Raw genomic sequence first — 19,340 nt, forward strand, 5'->3', positions numbered from 1 at the left:
GTGCAAGATCAAAACACTTTTAGTTGATGGCCTTTTAGTTATTTTTACCGTATATACAAAATGTTGCAAATATTCCTTAACGGATCACAACAGCGGAGATTTTAACACTCCTCTGCATAGCTGGAGCTACACAACTGCAGCTCTTTGAACTAGGACTCTCTGAACATTATTATCCGTAGCATATTAGCATTCTGGTTCTTTTTAACTCCACTAAACATACCCAAGTTTCCTGAGCATGGTGTTATCCAATCAGCGACACATTTAACAGACTCATAAAAAAAGGACAGCTCTCAGTTGTATTTAAGGAGCTTAGCGTGTGATTGTGTGTGCGCATCATTGGCAATATGATGTTGAAGGAATTATTGCAATGGAATGAAGAAGACACTGGTGAGAAGAGAGTTTGTTTCCCCCCCTCCCCTTTGTGCCTCTGCCTAACGGAGCTCCTTCTAACGGAAAATCAGTAGTGCAAAACATGGTATTATCACTCCTTCGGTGTGATAGGAAGGAAGAAGAAATCAAATTGTGCTACTGGCTGCAATTTTGCATTATGTGAGAGCAGCACGTTTATTAAGTTTTGTGAAAGCTACTGATGAAAATATCGAGATTTTCTGAGGAAAAAGAAATGTTCTGTGAATAACAGCTACGAAATCCCAGATGCAGCTGGTTATAAGATCCTGCATTAACGAGTGGTTATCTAGCTGAACCAGCCAAAAAAAAAAAAAGCCATGTAAAATGCTGATTTCACTCACTATGCAATCTCAAAAATTGGGAGATGGCCCAATAGCCACAGAGCATCCAAACGGTGGCATCCTATGATGCCCTGAAACAGAATTATCAGCTCGAGTGCACATCTCTAGTGCCAAACAATTGAGGGGTGGAATGGGAGAATAGCATAACTACTATGACTATCCAAGCTCTCCCACTCAAAGATCAGCCCACACAGAATCAGTTGAAAGACTGGGGCCACCTGGGATCTTTGTACAAAAGCTTAGAGTGTTTTGTGCAGTGATGTTATTTCAAGGAAAGTAACAGCATAAACAAACGGGCTGCATCTCTGTGGTGGAAAAGCATTTGTTGTGGTGGCTTTGTCTATGCCAGTAAGAAATATGGAAAGTAGCATTTTGCATCACATGTGAAATTCATACCTTCCTTTCCACTTCCTGTACAACAACAAAAAGAAAGACTCACTCCATTGTCTTTGATGAATAATCTTTTTCTCCATTCTGAATTCCAACTGCAATAGACAAGGACTAGAAAAAACTTATCAGTTAAAAAAAAATAGTCACTCGGGAGAAAAATGTACTCTCCCTTTCTGAAGTGGTAACACATTGTACCTTTAATAATGTACCAATCTTAAGATATTTCTTTTCACAAAGGGCACTAAACCAGTATTTAAACCCTTCCATCTCATCTGTATGGCAAACATGCAACATCCTGGGTACTAAGGAAAAGCTCTATGATTCATTGAAAGCTGCAAACAGACACATGGATTTGTCTACACCTTTGCAGAGTTGCTTTAAAACTCAGTGTCACCACTTCTAAATTACAAAAGCCATGACAAAGCAGAGACATGATTAAGTGCTTTCATTATTTACTTAATAAACACATAGAGTAATATCTTTTGAGATCAAAGTTTTAATTAAGGTATGTTGGTATTTCAGCTTTTTTTCCCCAAGGAAACAGCAGGTAAGGTCACACAAAAAGCATATGCAATGAAATTGCATGAAATATAGATCCTAGGAGACCTGGCATTATTAACAAGAACACGAAGAAGGGCACAGTGGAACAGTTTAAAGATAAATGATTGCACTCAGTTACCTTTTGCCATCAGACTGGAGAACCTGAGAGAGCTGTTACTTGAAAGAATGTAAATGAATAGGCATTTGAAGGGGCTTGAATGGATGCAAATGTAGGGATTCAAGGCTGGAGAAGCATTTTTCTTCAGTTTAAAAAACCCAAGTCTATTCTTTTATTTCTATACAGAAAAGATTTCCAAATTACAGGAACAGCTTTAAGAATAACTTGCTATTAGAAAGTGGCTTGCTGCTGAAAAATAACCTTGTTTTTCCTGCTGTATAGTACTCTAATAGCTAACCTTATCCTCCTTCAGAAAGTCTTTTATTTCATGTTTCAAGACACTTTAGCTTTTTTGTTTCTGAGGTTATTTTTAAATTATTTACTATTTTCTCTGAAATTAAATTCTTGCTTCTAGAGAAGCACCCTTTACAGGCAGAACATGTAATTCAAAGCTTCTGCATGATTCAGAAAATAAACTTCTATTTTTAAGAACAAAATACTTTCATCTCACTTCAGTAAAAATATATAGAGAACAGCCAGCTGCAAGCAAAAATAATTGCAACACAATAATGCAGGGTTTCATTACAGCAGTATCATTCTGGTAAAACAGCTGATCTAGGCTCTTGGCACTTACCCAGAGCCCTGAGCCTGACATAAATGCATTAACCCAGATGAAGCATGTGCAGCTGTTTTCTGTAATCTGAAGCCCTTGAATTTTATTGGAGACACACACATGAGTCACCAAGCCAGTGAGTGACACAGGTGATACACAGACAGAGGGAAGGAAAGTATTTTATGCTGTTGAGCTAACTTACTTCACTGAGTCATATGGACAGGCCATGACTTTGAGGAGTTGGACATTGAAAGAGTAGGTCTTGGCTGGTGTAATGAGGTACAGGGTAAAAGTTACAAAATATTTTTGTTTCTATCAGAGTGAGGATCCTGTGGCCTTGATCCTGTATGATATCCAGCCATGTGGCTCCCTACAGTCCAATGAACTCCACGTAGGCACAAGAGTCCACCTGTAGGGGAAGGCCCCATCTTGTAAGGTGCTGAGCACTCTGGTCCCAGTAAAGCTAAACCATTCAACATGTGCTTAACTGTAACCATGTGTGGAGCCCTACTGGTGTCAATGAGGGACTGAAAATGTTTCGGAGAAGCAAAGTATGATTATTCTGCTCTTCATGTCCACAGGTCACTCCCGGTGACAGTAATGAGAACAGCACAGACTCATGGAGAGCACAACACAACCCTCTCAATGAAATTTTAGTTTGCTGTGGGAGAGCTTTAAACAGGGAAGCCCCGGCACACGGGAGGCAAAGCCTGGAGGCAACCTCTCCTATACCCCATAAGTTAAAACAGTGGCTGCAGCCTGCTGCTCTCCCTCTGGGCAGGGTCTTGATCAGTGAATCTGTGTAATACAGCAGAAGCGCATCACCCATGATGGCCCTGATGATCCAGTGCCCATTGAAGTCCATGGGAAGATTCCCACCTGCTTCATTATGCTTTGGCTCAAGCCCCAAATTAAATGACATTGAAAGGTATGTGGTTACAGCTGATCTTTTGCATAGTCCTGTTTGGAAGGGCTACAGAAAAGTAACACAAAGTACTGGAGGGTTCAGGGCAGGGTTGTTCTTTTGGATTTAAAGAAAAGCAAAATGTTTTCAAAATCTAAGAGCTACAGTAATTGTTAAGAAATGTTACATGTGGAAAACAATTACACTGCTGTCATTTTGTTCGTTTTCTCTTTCTCAACACCCTCCCCCCCCGCACACAACAACCCACTTCAGTTGGAGATAAATTCATGATTTTGAATAGAAGGGCTAAAAGAGGAGGAGAATTTCTCACTCTCCTGATTCCCCCCCCCCCTTCCTCCTTTGGAAAACTTATTCAGTATTGAAAATAGTGAATTTTCACCAATCACTGTTTGCAAATTTATCCCTTTTAACATGTGAATACTTTTAAAGTGAAAGGTTTTGCTGGCCTCAGCCCTGATCATCATCAGCACTAGCACCACATAACAATATAGCTACAAATAAAAAAAACTCCTACCACAAATAGCACGTACCTGTTAAACTCTCATGCACCATTAGTGTGCGTATATATAGATATATTCAATACAAGTATGTATTAAACTGCCTGATGCTATAGTCCAGGGGATGGTTTCTCTGATATCCACATGACAGAACTTGATTCCATGAATCAGTGTTCAGGGGTCAATGGGATGCCAATGGGAATTTCACACAGGTAAGGAAAGCAGAATTGTGCCCTTCACGCCTACACAGGATAGATAACAATGTAATGATAGGCTTGCTGCTTTGCCCTTCTAAGTCACCTTTGCATGTAAAAGTGAAATGTGCTTTACAGCCCAAGAGTGGGGATATTTTTCTCTCTCTCCACACTATGTATAGGGCCCATATCTCCCCTTTTTTTTCCAACCACAATTCTGCACCCACAATTATTTGTTCACACAATTAACATCACTTAGATGTCTAATTACTTGATAACTGTGTGCAATGAGCTAGTTGGACATTTAAGTGACATTAATTGTGCCACAAAATAATTACACCTGCAAAGACTACAATGCATCCTGTATGCACAAACAAGCTGTCAAAGCATTGTTTTTATTGTTACTTACTATTTCTATTACAGTAGGTGGCTTCCATCCCCAAGAAAGAGCAGGAAAGGTCAACAGACAATCCATCGTTTATTATATTATTATTTAATATTAGTATTCTGGTAGCATCTAAAAGCACCAAATGAGAATAGTGGCCCCACTGGGTTAGACATGGTACAAACACACAGTAAAAGACAGTCCTTGCCCAAAAGACCTTACAGTCTGAACAGACAAGACAGCCGGAGGCTGGAATGGGGAACAGAGACTCAAGAGGTGAAGTAACTTGGACAAGGTCAGACAGCAATTCAGTGACAGAGGTGGGGGTAGAATACAGGTCCCTTGGATACTGGTTCAGTACTCTAGCCACTAGATCAGAGAACAATTTTGCCTATTATAGTCTTGCTTTAAAAAATGATTATGTAGGCAGACTGTCTCCCTGCGGGGAAGAATCACTTCAATGGCTGAGAGGGGGCATAAACCCAGTATGTTGCTTCCATTCTAAAAGCTCTTCTGTCTCCAGAATCCTTACTGGGCTCTGTGAACAAAGGGAAGTTTTCAGCATGTTGGTGGAGTATCAGTCAGGGCAGAACTGTGTAAATCACTGATGAGCCGTGTAAATTCTCTCCAAGGATACACGCTTGTCACACTTATAGGTTGAGCTTTGTTTTGCAGCCCAACTTCATGGAGTTCCTAGAGACAGTTTTGCAAATGGGACACCAACTGTGCAGTAAATACCATTTGCAACAAAGACCATTGTGTCGTGAAATTCTTTCTCCCCCATGCTTCTGAACATATAAAGTGTGCCGGTTAAAATCCAAAGCAACAGAATAAAACGTGTTTTTTGAAGAAAAGATAAGTGCATGGCAAATTATAGGCCAGATCCTTCAACTGGAGCCACACAGACACAGAGATCACATTAAAGTCAACAGAGCTCCAACTGAGCACAGGGATCTCCCAGCATGGATCTGAGGCCTGGTCTACACTAAGCGTTTAAACCGGTTTTAGGAGCGTAAAACCGATTTAACGCTACACCCGTCCACACTGAGAGGCCCTTTATATTGATATAAAGGGTTCTTTAAATCGATTTCTGTACTCCTCCCTAACGAGAGGAGTAGCGCTAGTATCGGAATTACCATATCGGATTAGGGTTAGTGTGGCCGCAGATCGACGGTATTGACCTCCGGGTAGTATCCCACAGTGCACCACTGACCGCTCTGGACAGCAATCTGAACTCGGATGCAGTGGCCAGGTAGACAGGAAAAGCCCCGCGAACTTTTGAATATTTCCTGTTTGCCCAGCGTGGAGCTCCGATCAGCACGTGTGGTGATGCAGTTAAAAATCAAAATAAAGAAAGAGCTCCAGCATGGACCATGCGGATGTGATTGCTGTAAGGGCAGGCAAATCTGTTCTATCAGCGCTCCGTTACAGAAGACGAAATTCAAAATCATTTAAAAAAAATCTCCAGACAGACGCCATAGCAGGGACTCAGCGCACTGCTGCATGACAAGCGTAACGGAAAGCCAAAGAATCAAATGGACGCTCATGGACTGGAGGACTCAAGCTATCCCACAGTTCCTGCAGTCTCCGAAAAGCATTTGCATTCTTGGCTGAGCTCCAAATGCTTCATGAGTCAAACACAGTGTCCGCGGTGGGTCAGTGCATAGCTCGGCAATTTACGCACCCCCCCACCCACCCCCAGAAGTGAAAGGGAAAACAATCCTCTCTTGACTCTTTTACATGTCATCCTATCTTTACTGAATGCTGCAGATAGACGGGATGCTGCAGCACTCAACACCAACATCCTTGCTCCCCCCCCCGCCATGGGTGGCTGATGGTGCAATATGACTGATATCCATCATCATCAGCAGCCTATTGGCACATGGGGCAGTGCAAAAGGACTGGTAACCATGCCGACTAGCATCAGTGAGGTCGATCAAGGGCGCCTGCTCCTAATTTTTCCTGGTAGATGGTGCAGTATGGCTGGTAACCGTCTTCTTCATAGCAACAGGGGGCTGAACTCCATCAGCCCCCACCCTTCAGGTGTAAAGAAAAGATTCAATTGCTCCTGGACTAGCAGTGGGATGCTGGGCTCCTCTTCTCCACACTGCTTAATGTCCTGTCTGGACTATCATAGCAGCTGGAGGCTGCCTTCCATTCATTTCTCACTAACAAGTCACTGTCTTATTCCTGCATTCTTTATTACTTCATCACACAAGTGGGGGGACAATGCTATGGTAGCCCAGGAAGGCTGGGGGAAGAACGGAATCAACAGGTGGGGTTGTTGCAGGAGCACCCCCTGTGAATAGCATACAGCTCATAATTTCTGCAGGATCTGACACAGAGCAGCTGTGCTCTCTGGTTCTATGATACAGTGGTTCTCTAGTACACTTGCCCATATTCTAGGCAGGACTGATTCTATTTTTAGATACCAAAAAGGAGGGATTGACTCAGGGAGTCATTCCCAATTTTGGCTTTTGCGCCCCTGGCTGATCTCAGCCAGGGGCACTTATGACAGCAGCAAATGGTGCAGTGCAAAAGGACTTGTAGCCATGATCATCTTATTACCAATTTATGGTATGGTAGATGGTACAGTATGGCTGGTAACCATCTCTGCTGCCATGCAAAAGCAAAAGCATGCTGCTGTGTAGCGCTGCTGAATCGCCTCTGTCAGCGGCATCTAGTACACATATGATGACAGTCACAAAAGGCAAAACAGGCTCCATGATTGCCATGCTATGGCATCTGCCAGGTCAATCCAGGGAAAAAAGCCGCGAAATGCTTGTCTGCCATTGCTTTCCCAGAGGAAGGAGTGACTGACGACATTTACCCAGAACCACCCGTGACAATGATTTTTGCCCCATCAGGCACTGGGATCTCAACCCGGAAATTCCAAGGGACGGGGGAGGCTGCGGGAACTATGGGATAGCTACGGGATAGCTACCCACAGTGCAACGCTCCAGAAATCGACGCTAGCCTCGGACCGTGGACGCACACCACCAATTTAATGTGTTTAGTGTGGCCGCGCACACTCGATTTTATACAATCTGTTTTGCTAAACCGGTTTATGTAAATTCGGAATAATCCCGTAGTGTAGACGTACCCTAATTGCAGAGTCTGGCCCTTTATGTATGTCTACACATGCCCGCACAAGATCTGACGCAAAGCATACTGAAGTCAATGGGAGCCGTCCTATTCACCTGCATGGGCTTTGCATCACCCTCTGAGGGCTCAAACCTGTAACACGAGGATTACTTTGGCCCTGATCCAGCAAAGCACTTAAGCACATGCATATTCCTAAATATGTGAGTAGTTTCCTTGACTCCAGTTTGCTTAAGTGCTCTGCATGCTTTGCTGTATCAGGGCCATAATACTCAAGACTTCACAGGCTGCAGCTCTTCTAGTGCAAGATTCTGTTACTCTTATGCATGCTTAGTAGTATCTTAGTCCATTAATCATCCCCAAGAAATCAACTGGACAGCTTGCAGAGGAAGGCACTACTCAACAGAAATAAAGGTGGCCCATATCAAACAGAATTCAGTTCTATGAAATGTATTAATACATATCATCTCAAGGCTTGTCTGTCACAAGTATGTTAAGCCACCTCTCATTCACCCTTATGGAAAGTGGGTTGTGGGTGAGACAAAGAAAGGTGTCAGCCTATCACAATGAACTGTTAAAAATGTGAAATCTGCAAGACTTAGCATCAATCATTTATGAAAGGACTGTACAATTAATAAAACAATGGCCACCGCAGTAGAGTCTAATAATTTGGTCTCGGGAGGGGGCGGAAGGGTAGGGGACAGAGGCTACACGTGCTGCAAAGGAGACATATGTTCATCCCTGGAGGCAAAGCTTCAATCCTTTTCCTTACTGAGAGCTGATGGGGCTGCCAAAGGAACCATATTTATTTTTCACCGACAAAACCAAATGTCAGCACAGGACCTCTACTACCACATATACGTCAATCACAAGCCAAAAGGCCTTGCAGATTATATTTTTTTGCAGAACAGAAAGTATATTCTATACATGAAGTCAACTCGATATCATTGTATATCTACAAACATAGGGCCTGATGAGATTCTGCTACACTTATACTGACTAGTATATTAAGAACATAAGAATGACCATACTGGGTCAGACCAATGGTTCACCTAGTCCAGTATCCTGTCATCTGACAGTGGCCAATGCCAGGTGCCCCCAAGAGAATGAACAGAATAGGTACTCATCAAATGATCCATCCCCCGTTGCCCATTCCCAGCTTCTGGCATTCTCAGCTTCTAGTATACACATATTCCCATTAACTTCAATGGGAGCAGCAGATTTTCAGCATTTTTGAAAAAAAATCAGGGATCTAAATAAAAATGGCCTAATTATGAATTCAGGTGCTTAACTTCAGGCACAAAAATTTTAATATTTTGCCCATGGGATACGTCTCAACACCATACTGAAAACAGTACATTCTTAGCTACACTTTGGCCAGACAGAATAACCATCAGCTTAATAAAACACAGAAAGGGAAAGCACAGCAATGTTCCCATTTAGTCTTTTATTTTGTCTTGAGTCTAGCGACGTTTGGGAAAGTGACAGGATTAATACCTGGAAACTGAAGCCCCCTGAATAGTCATAGAACCAAAGAACAAATACAGCAGTGTCAGCAGCATGCAGCAAGCTTCCCTCCAGAGCCACATGGATATGCTTGAGTCCTAAGCTAGAGAGAGACTGCCTTTAGAAGAGTGAGGATTCGGCAGTCTCCATGTCTGCTTATTGCTGAACCTCTCTGCTGAGATTTTCAACAGCACTGACAGTGAGGACATGGGCACCTGCTGTCTAGGGAACTGGTCAGAGATCATCAACTCTCTTCATACAGGGCCTGTCCAAACCCCAATGCAAATCTTTCCACCGACTTCCAAGGGCTCTGAATCAGGCCCATAGTCAGCAGATGTAAACATTTTCAGCCACTAACCTGGGCTGGATTTGAACTGGTCATCTCCACGTGAAAAGCTCCCTTCCTCCAGTACCAATCCCCAAGTTTCCACTGCATAATATATTAGCCATTTTGAAACTCAGTATATCAATCTTATGTTTCCAAAAGGAATCCTGTACACTTGTCGTGGTCATTGTACCTGTGTACTACCATGATATGGGCAAACTGTCAAATAAACTTCCTCGTACAAGCTCGTTTTGTGAAATACTTAAAATCCAGGGGACCAATTCTGCCCTCTGTTGAACCTATACAATCCCATTGAAGTCAATGGGAAATGCACAAGTGTAAATGAAGGCAGAACTCATCCATATATGCAGAAACTAACACACAGAATAGCATTTTAAATTGTACATACATCTTCTGAATGTTTGTGAATTACAATATTTGTGAAGGATTCACTTTTCTATGATTTAGACCTACTGTGCACGACTGAAATCACTGGGTCTAGGTTGCCACTCTTGACGATTTGTTGTTTCATACAATGCTTTGTAAAATCAGCTACACTAGCAAACAAGTAGAGGATTTGACAAGCCACGTGGCAGTTATTTGTAGTATCTGGGAGCAGGATCAAATCATAAATGACTACAGCTATGAGAAATAGACAATAAGGACTAGGGTTGTATGAAATGTTCAACTCAAATAGCATAAATACTCAATCAGTCCAGGCTTGCATTCACGCTACATTTCTAAACCAGCAGTGGATTTTTTCTTCTTCTGTCCAACAAAAACTTTGGCTGATTTTTTTCTCTGTCTGAGTATCTGCTCCTCACGAGGGAATTTAGGCCTTGTCTACACCTGCGGTGGTGGTGTCCAGGGTACATATAGCTACACACTGCATCCACATTGTGGTGTGTAGCTATATGGGGCCATGAAAAAACACTGGCGGGGGAAGGCGATGGGAAAAGGTTCCAGCAGCTGGGAGGAAGCAGGACACTACTCTGCTAAAAATAGCAGTGTAGATGTGGAAGGCACCACTTGGGTGTATACTTAGCGCTGTAGGGCACATACACTATGGTTCTAGTGTGTCTTTACCCTACTCTAAGCAGTGCCTAACCATCTACATTGCTATTTAAACCATGCTAGCTGGGCATGCAGCAGCTGTACTCTACACACCCTAAGTGTAGGTCTAGCCTCAGAGTCTAATGCCTGGAGGATAGAGGGTTGGACTGAGACTCAGGATACATAGGTTGAATTCCCAGCTCTACTCCTGACCTGCTGTGTCACCTTGGGCATGTCACTTTAACCTCTCTGTGCCTCACTTTCCACATTTGTAAAAGAGAGGTGATGATACTGTGCATCTTTGTAAAGCATATTGAGATCGACACATGAAAAGTGCTATATGGGCCTGATCCAGAGTCCTGTGAAGTCAGTGGAAAAACTACCACTGACTTCAGTGGGCACTGGATCAGGAACTATAAGAGTTAGGTATTGAAATTCACTTACTGGGTAAAGAAATATGCAGCAAGTCACGTGGAATTCCCTAAGAGGGGTACCAATCCCCCTCTGGTTCTAGCAATACAGTGGATCCTATGAGAATAGGTGCAGCTTGAACCTTGCTTTGCCTATGGGTGCACAATGAAATCCAATCATGGGACCACGGTTCTTTTGAACCCAGTCTTCGCAAATTTCACAGCTTTCTAGCAGTGTACGAATCCTTTCTGAAATGAACTTGGAAGGCTTTGTACAGGTTTAATAATGGTTACTGATTGCTTAAAATCTTTTAAAACTAGAGATGGGCAAAATATCCACACCAGAATGCCAACACCCAAGCTCCTGCCAGTCTTTGGAGGGAGGAATATCAAGGAAACAAGGCATAGTATAAATCCTAGTGATTTTTTCTAGCAATGCCACCAGAGTGAATGATTACCAAAGTTACTTCTCTTCACTGACTTGGGCTCCAATCCTGCTAAAGGATCTGCATGTGATGCAGGCACTCCCTTGCATCTGTGTGAAACCTCTCTACTCAAACTTAAAACTGCCAAACCCAAGTGCCTCCATGTGAAATTTGCAACACACATTTCAAGAGCAAAACTGGATTTTGCTAGCCAACCTACTCAAAATGTCTATGCATTCAAAATTTGTGAAAAGAGAGATATAAAAACAAATATGTGGGAAAATATTAGCAAAATATTTTTCAACAACTCGTGCCCATCCCTAGTTTAAACATTAAAAATAAAACAATCATACAGGACAATTGTAACTCATACATGTCAATTACTTCTAATGGCAAGGAACTCAATCTCAGATGTAAATTCCTCTTGCAGTACAGCTATTATACAATGGTGACTTTTTAAAATTAAGGACAGAGGAATGTGATCCACACATCTTGAAAAATATATCTGCAGCAAATAAATTATTTTCTAATTACAAAAGCTGACATTTTTATAGGCCTTGTTTTCACATTCTGGAATGAGCTATTGTGTCAATTAAAAAGAAAAGGACTTTTTTTCATCATAGCAGAAGGGATGGCAAATTAAGTCACTGATACTTTAGGCAAGGCCATAAAATGGAGTCAATTTATTAGCTGCCCTATGCAGACCATATTTAGTGTTCGAACATTCCCGAGAAAGGAGAACTCTGAATGGGCTATATGTCATGCCAATAAACACATCTACTTTGGGGTCATAAATGGCTTGAGTAGCAGAATTGACATATAATGTAAACTTGCTTCTGTCCTCAGCTTAGAATGACAGGACTAGCTACTTTCCTCCCTCTTCTCCCCTTCTGAGAGCTTAACTCTGGTCCACACATTCCACTGCTGTGCAAACATGCTCATAGGGACAGTAATGAAAGCACAGACTGTGGCAGCCCTGCAGCCAAGGAATTCAGTCACATCCATGGTCCACAGAACAGGGAGAGATGCAGAGTGGGCAAGGAGCGGGTTCAGAAGAATACTTGCTCCCCCAACCTGTAGAGTGTGTCCACGTACACAGAGGGACACATCTCAATAGCTTTCCTCGCCCCATCTCTCTGCACCCTCACAGCAGGACCATTCTGTCACTGGCTCACTGCCCCAGCCTTGCATTGCAATTCTGTGGAGAAGAGTCCCAACATATACAGTCAGTCACAATTCACTCCTTGCAGCTTCCCCTGCAGATTGTGCTGAAGTTTTGAATGGGGGCAGCACTTCACTTAGTACAGCTGCTCCCCAGCACCTGCCCCTACTTCATTTTGCCCATGCCATCAATCAGGCTGTATGTCTATTTTTGCAAAATAGACAAATTAGCTATGTGGAGTAGGGTGCATCCTGCATTACTCCTTTGTTCTACCCTTGCACCTTTGCTCTTCTCCTGGCTGCACAGCAAAGGCCGAAAGGAAATGCATATGCACTTCAGACTCTAAAGGAAAGTATTACCAGCTGCATAAACTATCTGAGAGAATGAAAATGAACAAATTAAACCAAATTGCATGTATTTTCATAGCCAAATAATAATTTTAAAAAAATTAATTACTGCTATAAAGCAACTACCATAAAAGCACCTTCTTCTCAGGGCAAAGCAAAAGTTTCCACCTTAAAATTAAAAAAATAATATATTATGGGCTGCCTAATTTCATTTGATAAACTAGGTTATGATGCATTACAATTTACACAAATAAAAGTCCAGAAGAACGTCAAGACTATGAAACATGAAGATAATATATTGTTCTGGCAAATGATAAAAATGCTCACAGTGACAGCTGTGATTTATTGAAGCAATTCAAATACACTTTGAAAGTATATTAGCTTCGTCTCTGCCCACAAAGGGCGCATTTTAGCAGGGTAGGCCACTCCAATGATAAATTACATACCAAAACCAAGTGAAGGCAATTGGCACATCAGATACCCAAAGGCTCCAAATTACTGTGATAATGTAGTTTTCATGATAATACCTCACATGCAATGGCATCCACAGCACGCAGACAACCACATCAGTACTGTATTTTTGTTACTTTTTGGAAGATAATATTGTGATAGCAAGAGTGGCTGAGTCTCTGTAGTTAAATTTGAAATTTACAAGGGTTTACAAATTGGCTCCGGAATGAAACTTGGCACAGAAGGTCACAGCCTGGAAGCTACATTTTTAAGCCAAAGTGAAAAAACAAGCCTGCTTATTTTTAGATAATAAGAGTAATACAGGCTACCAACTCTAGGACAGAAGGCTTGAGTTCTCAGTTACTGTAACGGCTCGTCTCCATATAAACGTTGTATTACTTTATCAATACGGGTATAGTAATACTATTATAGCCCTCCCTAGTGTGGATGCTGGCATATAGGCATAAAGGTATTTATAATGGTATAGCTTATTTCTTTATGGGAAGGGGAATAAGCTATGCCAGTATAACTACATCCACACAAGGGGCTGTACCGGTGTAACTACATCAGTGAAGAAAAATCACACCCCTAACCAAAATAGTTATACAAAACCTGAGTGTACACTTCTTTACACAGCTCTGGGAATAGAAAGGGGCCTTAAAATGGCCTTAGGGCTGTTTTACACTGCCAGAGCAAAGCAAGTTCGATATAACACGGTTTCACCTATAATGCAGTAAGATTTTTTGGCTCCCGAGGACAGCGTTATATCAAGGTAGGGGTGTATAAACATTCACTTGGCCAAATTCTACTCCCCATTTCACCGGTGTAAATCTAGAGTAATTCCACTGACCTCAGCAAAGTTAAACAGGATTTACACAGGCATAACGAAGGCCTGGTCTACATTTAAAACTTTTACTGGTATAACTATGTCAGTTAGAGGTGTGCTTTTTACTGAACTAATTATACAGGTAAAAGGCCTAGTGTGAATGCAGTTATACCAGCATAAAGGTGACTTATATTGGCATAATTATTCCTCTTCTCATATGGAAATATCAATACCATAATAAAGTACCATTATACTGATATAGATTCATCTACACTTTACATGACTTTAAATAACTGCTTCTTGGAGCAGCTGGTACAGGAACCCACAAGGGAAGAGGCAATTTAGTCCTGAGTGGAGTGCAGGATCTGGTCCAAGAGGTAACTATAACAGGACCGCTTGGAAATAGTGACCATAATATAATAACTTTTAACATTCCTGTGGTGGGAAGAACACCTCAACAGCCCAACACTGTGACTTTTAACTTCAGAAAGGGGAACTATGCAAAAATGAGGGGGTTAGTTAGACAGAAGTTAAAAGGTACAGTGAGTAGAGTGAAATCCCTGCAAGCTGCATGGACACTTTTCAAAGACACCATGTTAAATATATACCCCAAATTAAAAAACACAGTAAAAGAACTAAAAAAGAGCCACAGTTGCTTAACAACCATGTAAAAGAAGCAGTGGGAGATAAAAAGGCATCTTTTAAAAAGTGGAAGTCAAATCCTAGTGAGGTAAATAGAAAGGAGCATAAACACTGCCAAATTAAGTGCAAAAATGTTATAAGAAAAGCCAAAAAGGAGTTTGAAGAACAGCTAGCCAAAAACTCCAAAGGTAATAACAAAATGTTTAAGTACATCAGAAGCAGGAAGCCTGCTAAACAACCAGTGGGGCCCCTGGATGATCAAGATACAAAAGGAGCGCTTAAAGATGATAAAGTCATTGCGGAGAAACTAAATGAATTCTTTGCTTCAGTCTTCACGGCTGAGGATGTTAGGGAGATTCCCAAACCTGAGCCAGCTTTTGTAGGTGACAAATCTGAGGAATTGTCACAGATTGAGATGTCACTAGAGGAGGTTTTGGAATTAATTGATAAACTTAACAGTAACAAGTCACTGGGACCAGATGGCATTCACCCAAGAGTTCTGAAAGAACTCAAACGTGAAATTGCGGAACTACTAACTATGATTTGTAATCTGTCCTTTAAAATGGCTTCTGTACCCAATGACTGGAAGATAGCTAACATAATGCCAATATTTAAAAAGGGCTCTAGAGGTGATCCTGGCAATTACAGACCGGCAAGTCTAATGTCAGTACCAGGAATATTAGTTGAAACAATTGTAAAGAATAAAATTGTCAGACACATAGAAAAACATAAATTGTTGGGCAAAAATCAACATGGTTTTTGTAAAAGGAAATCATGTCTTACTAATCTATTAGAGTTCTTTGAAGGGGTCAACAAACATGTGGACAAGGGGGTCAGTGGACATAGTGTACTTAGATTCCAGAAAGCCTTTGACAAGGTCCCTCACCAAAGGCTCTTACGTAAATTAAGTTGTCATGGGATAAGAGGGAAGATGCTTTCGTGGACTGAGAACTGGTTAAAACACAGGGAACAAAAGGTAGGAATAAATGATAAATTTTCAGAATGGAGAGGGGTAACTAGTGGTGTTCCCCAAGGGTCAGTCCTAGGACCAGTCCTATTCAACTTATTCATAAATGATCTGGAGAAAGGGGTAAAAAGTGAGGTGGTAAAGTTTGCAGATGATACTAAACTGCTCAAGATAGTTAAGATCAAAGCAGACTGCGAAGAACTTCAAAAAGATCTCACAAAACTAAGTGACTGGGCAACAAAATGGCAAATGAAATGTAATGTGGATAAATGTAAAGTAATGCACATTGGGAAAAATAACCCCAACTATACATACAATATGATGGGGGCTAATTTAGCTACAACTAATCAGGAAAAAGATCTTGGAGTCATCGTGGATAGTTCTCTGAAGACCTCCACGCAGTGTGCAGCGGCAGTCAAAAAAGCAAACAGGATGTTAGGAATCATTAAAAAGGGGATAGAGAATAAGACAGAGAATATCTTATTGCCCTTATATAAATCCCTGGTATGCCCACAACTTGACTACTGCGTACAGATGTGGTCTCCTCGTCTCAAAAAAGATATACTGGCACTAGAAAAGGTTCAGAGAAGGGAAACTAAAATGATTAGGGGTTTGGAATGGGTCCTATATGAGGGGAGATTAAAGAGGCTAGGACTTTTCAGCTTGGAAAAGAGGAGACTAAGGTGGGATATGATAGAGGTATATAAAATCATGAGTGGTGTGGAGAAAGTGAATAAGGAAAAGTTATTTACTTGTTCCTATAATATAAGAACTAGGGGCCACCAAATGAAATTAATGGGTAGCAGGTTTAAAACAAAAAATAGGAAGTTCTTCACACAGTGCACAGTCAACCTGTGGAACTCCTTACCTGAGGAGGTTGTGAAGGCTAAGACTATAACAGGGTTTAAAACATGGACAAATTCATGGAGGTTAAGTCCATTAATGGCTATTAGCCAGGATGGGTAAGGAATGGTGTCCCTAGCCTCTGTTTGTCAGAGGGTGGTGATGGACGGCAGGAGAGAGATCACTTGATCATTACCTGTTAGGTTCACTCCCTCTGGGGCACCTGGCATTGGCCACTGTTGGTAGACAGGATACTGGGCTGGATGGACCTTTGGTATGACCCAGTATGGCTGTTCTTATGTACACTTGGGGGGGTGGAGAATTGTACTGCTTTAACTATATTGGCATAGCAATGCAACATTCTAGTGCCGGAACACAATGTGTCTCTCCATCCTTAGGCCCTGATCCTGCAACTGATAGCACATGGGCAGAGTGCAATCCCTGCAGGGAGCCCACATTTGCTTCACCACCTGCATGAAGCAGCCTGCCCATGTGCTAAAAATTGCCAGATTGGGTCTTTAACTTATCATATCCATCTCTAGCTATTAGAAAGCCCGCCTTTCAGTGCCTTAGGAAACAGATCTGTGTTGTTAGGATACCGAAATTAAACACAGGTGGAAGAATCAATGACTCAATCTAAGTAGTTATCTCTTGTTACAGATAGTTTAGTACCCATCATGCTGTCATCTTGTCTTCACCAAAAGATAAATCACATTTAGCAATTAGTTCCAATATGGCAGGAATTCCCGGGCATTTGCTTATTTGTGATTTTTAATTATCCCCATACTGCAAATAGTCCTGGGAAATAGCAACAGATACCCGTCTACTTGGTTTTTACATGGTGTCCATATAATATCTGAGACCCTCAAACCTGTGAAGAGATTTATAGAATTTGGTATTACAACTTCTAAATAAGATGATATGCTGTGAAAGCTGGCAGTTCTAGACTGCATACCAGAGAATCCTTGAGAGGACCTGGCTATCATCCGGCGGCTAGGCACAGCTGACAATCTAGCCCTTTATTTCTGGTGGTATATTTTCAGATTAATGTACCTGCATTTAGTACCAGATAGCACCTTTAGTCCACATGCAAAACTCCTACTGGTGTCAATGACGGTCTTGCATCTGAGTTGCAGGCAATATGAGTCTGACTCTGCAATCCTAAGAGAGACAAGGTGGGTGAGGTAATATCTTTTATTGGACCAACTTCTGCTGGTGAGAGAGACAAGCTTTTGAGCTTACACAAAGTTCTGAGACATGAAGAGGTTTGTGTATGCTCAAAAGCTTGTCTCTCTCACCAGCAGAAGTTGGTCCAATAACAGATATTACCTCAGCCACCTTGTCTTTCTAATATCCTGGGACCATCATGGCTACCACAACACTGCAATCCTAACAGACAAAACTCTAACTGAATTTAACAGGACTGTTGCCTGTGTCAGGATAGAGCTCTCTAGTGCTGTTAACAGTGACATTAACCAGTTTGTGGTGTACCATATTTAGAACAGGATTCTCTCATTAAATACTAACATCAGGACTGAGCCTCCATGGTGCTGAGAACCCTGAACTGCCATGGAAGTTGGAGTGTGGGAAGGAAGTATTCAGCACTTTGTGAGATCTGACTCCTTGTCACCACGTTAAACTATTTTATAGCTTGAATCTAGCAATTAGGGAAAAAATACACCTTGCTTGAATAAAAATTTATACTTATACAGGTATTACAGCACAGTGCTAGCTACCAATTGCATTGCTTCACTGTGCCAAAGCACCATTTAGCCTTCAGAAGCACTTGCAGGAATTTAATTGATTATATGTTAAGTGTCATTCATAATAGTTTTTTTTATCGCTAGCTAATGAAAATTATATAGATTCAACATAATTTTAAGCCCAATGTAGTGTAAAAGAATTAGTTTAACATACTGTAATTATGATTTTTACAGCATTTTACAGAACAGAGATACAGGAGTACAAGATGTGAATGAAATTCTTCCAGCCAGAGAGAAGGGACCATTTGGAGTCCCTAAATGAAGGAAAATGCAGATGTTCTCCTGGAGTCCAGATGCTTGTTCCTTTCAGCCTTAGTAAATGGTTTACACTGGTTTAGGAATACAAGGTTACCTTTGCGAGGAAAAGAAATAGAGCGTATGACAGATATGGCAAGATCCTTGGAAGACCTTATGGTATTCAGTTTATTGTGGCATTATTGTGGTCTGGGATTGTATGTAACTTCTTTATGGGGGAGATGTGGCAAATATTGCAACCCGATGCAGTATTTTTGGGGTCCATTGTTTTAAATGAACGGCTTATGTCTAACTGTGTTCTACTCCAGCAGGGAGGGTTACCACAGCTCCTTCAGGAACTAAAAACAGTGGGTGGTGATTAAGGCAAATCAGCCAGGTTGTAATCCCCCCCTACCCCGCCACAGAGGTACAACTTCCTGGAGAGGCTCAGGTATACAAATTCAAACAAGATTCTCCACAGACCAACAGACAAGGAAGGGACTTTTGGATAAATAGCCTGAGTTTAAATAGACTCAGGGCCATCGTTCTGATCCAGCAAACATAGAGGACCTTCTCTCTAAGGTTAGGGCTCCAATCTTTGAGGAAGGGTTGCAAGGACCCTCTAAAACTGATGGCTGGGTTAGCACCCATATATAAACTTTTATGATTTTAATATGGTTTCTCTGTAATACTTTCACCTTAAGCATGTGTGTACTTGCTTAGAAAGAGCTCTCCGGTAACTTATAATGCTGAGCCATGACACTGTTCACAGCCTTTCAAGAGAAAGCAAAGTGCAAACACAGGCCTGTTGAGGTGGTTTGGCTTGCTGGGAACATTACAGTGTAGGCAGGGGGCTGTGCTGCCTGGAGAAACC

The 19,340-nt window shown here is 41.7% G+C and overlaps 1 protein-coding gene across 9 annotated transcripts in view; it reads right to left on the reverse strand.

Annotated features, from left to right (window-relative positions):
• ARPP21 (cAMP regulated phosphoprotein 21) overlaps positions 1–19,340 on the reverse strand; it is a 185,764-nt gene that overhangs the window by 18,008 nt on the left and 148,416 nt on the right. The window lies entirely within an intron of this gene.

Source organism: Mauremys mutica, chromosome 2, assembly GCF_020497125.1.
Source record: "Mauremys mutica isolate MM-2020 ecotype Southern chromosome 2, ASM2049712v1, whole genome shotgun sequence".
Taxonomy (NCBI): domain Eukaryota; kingdom Metazoa; phylum Chordata; order Testudines; family Geoemydidae; genus Mauremys; species Mauremys mutica.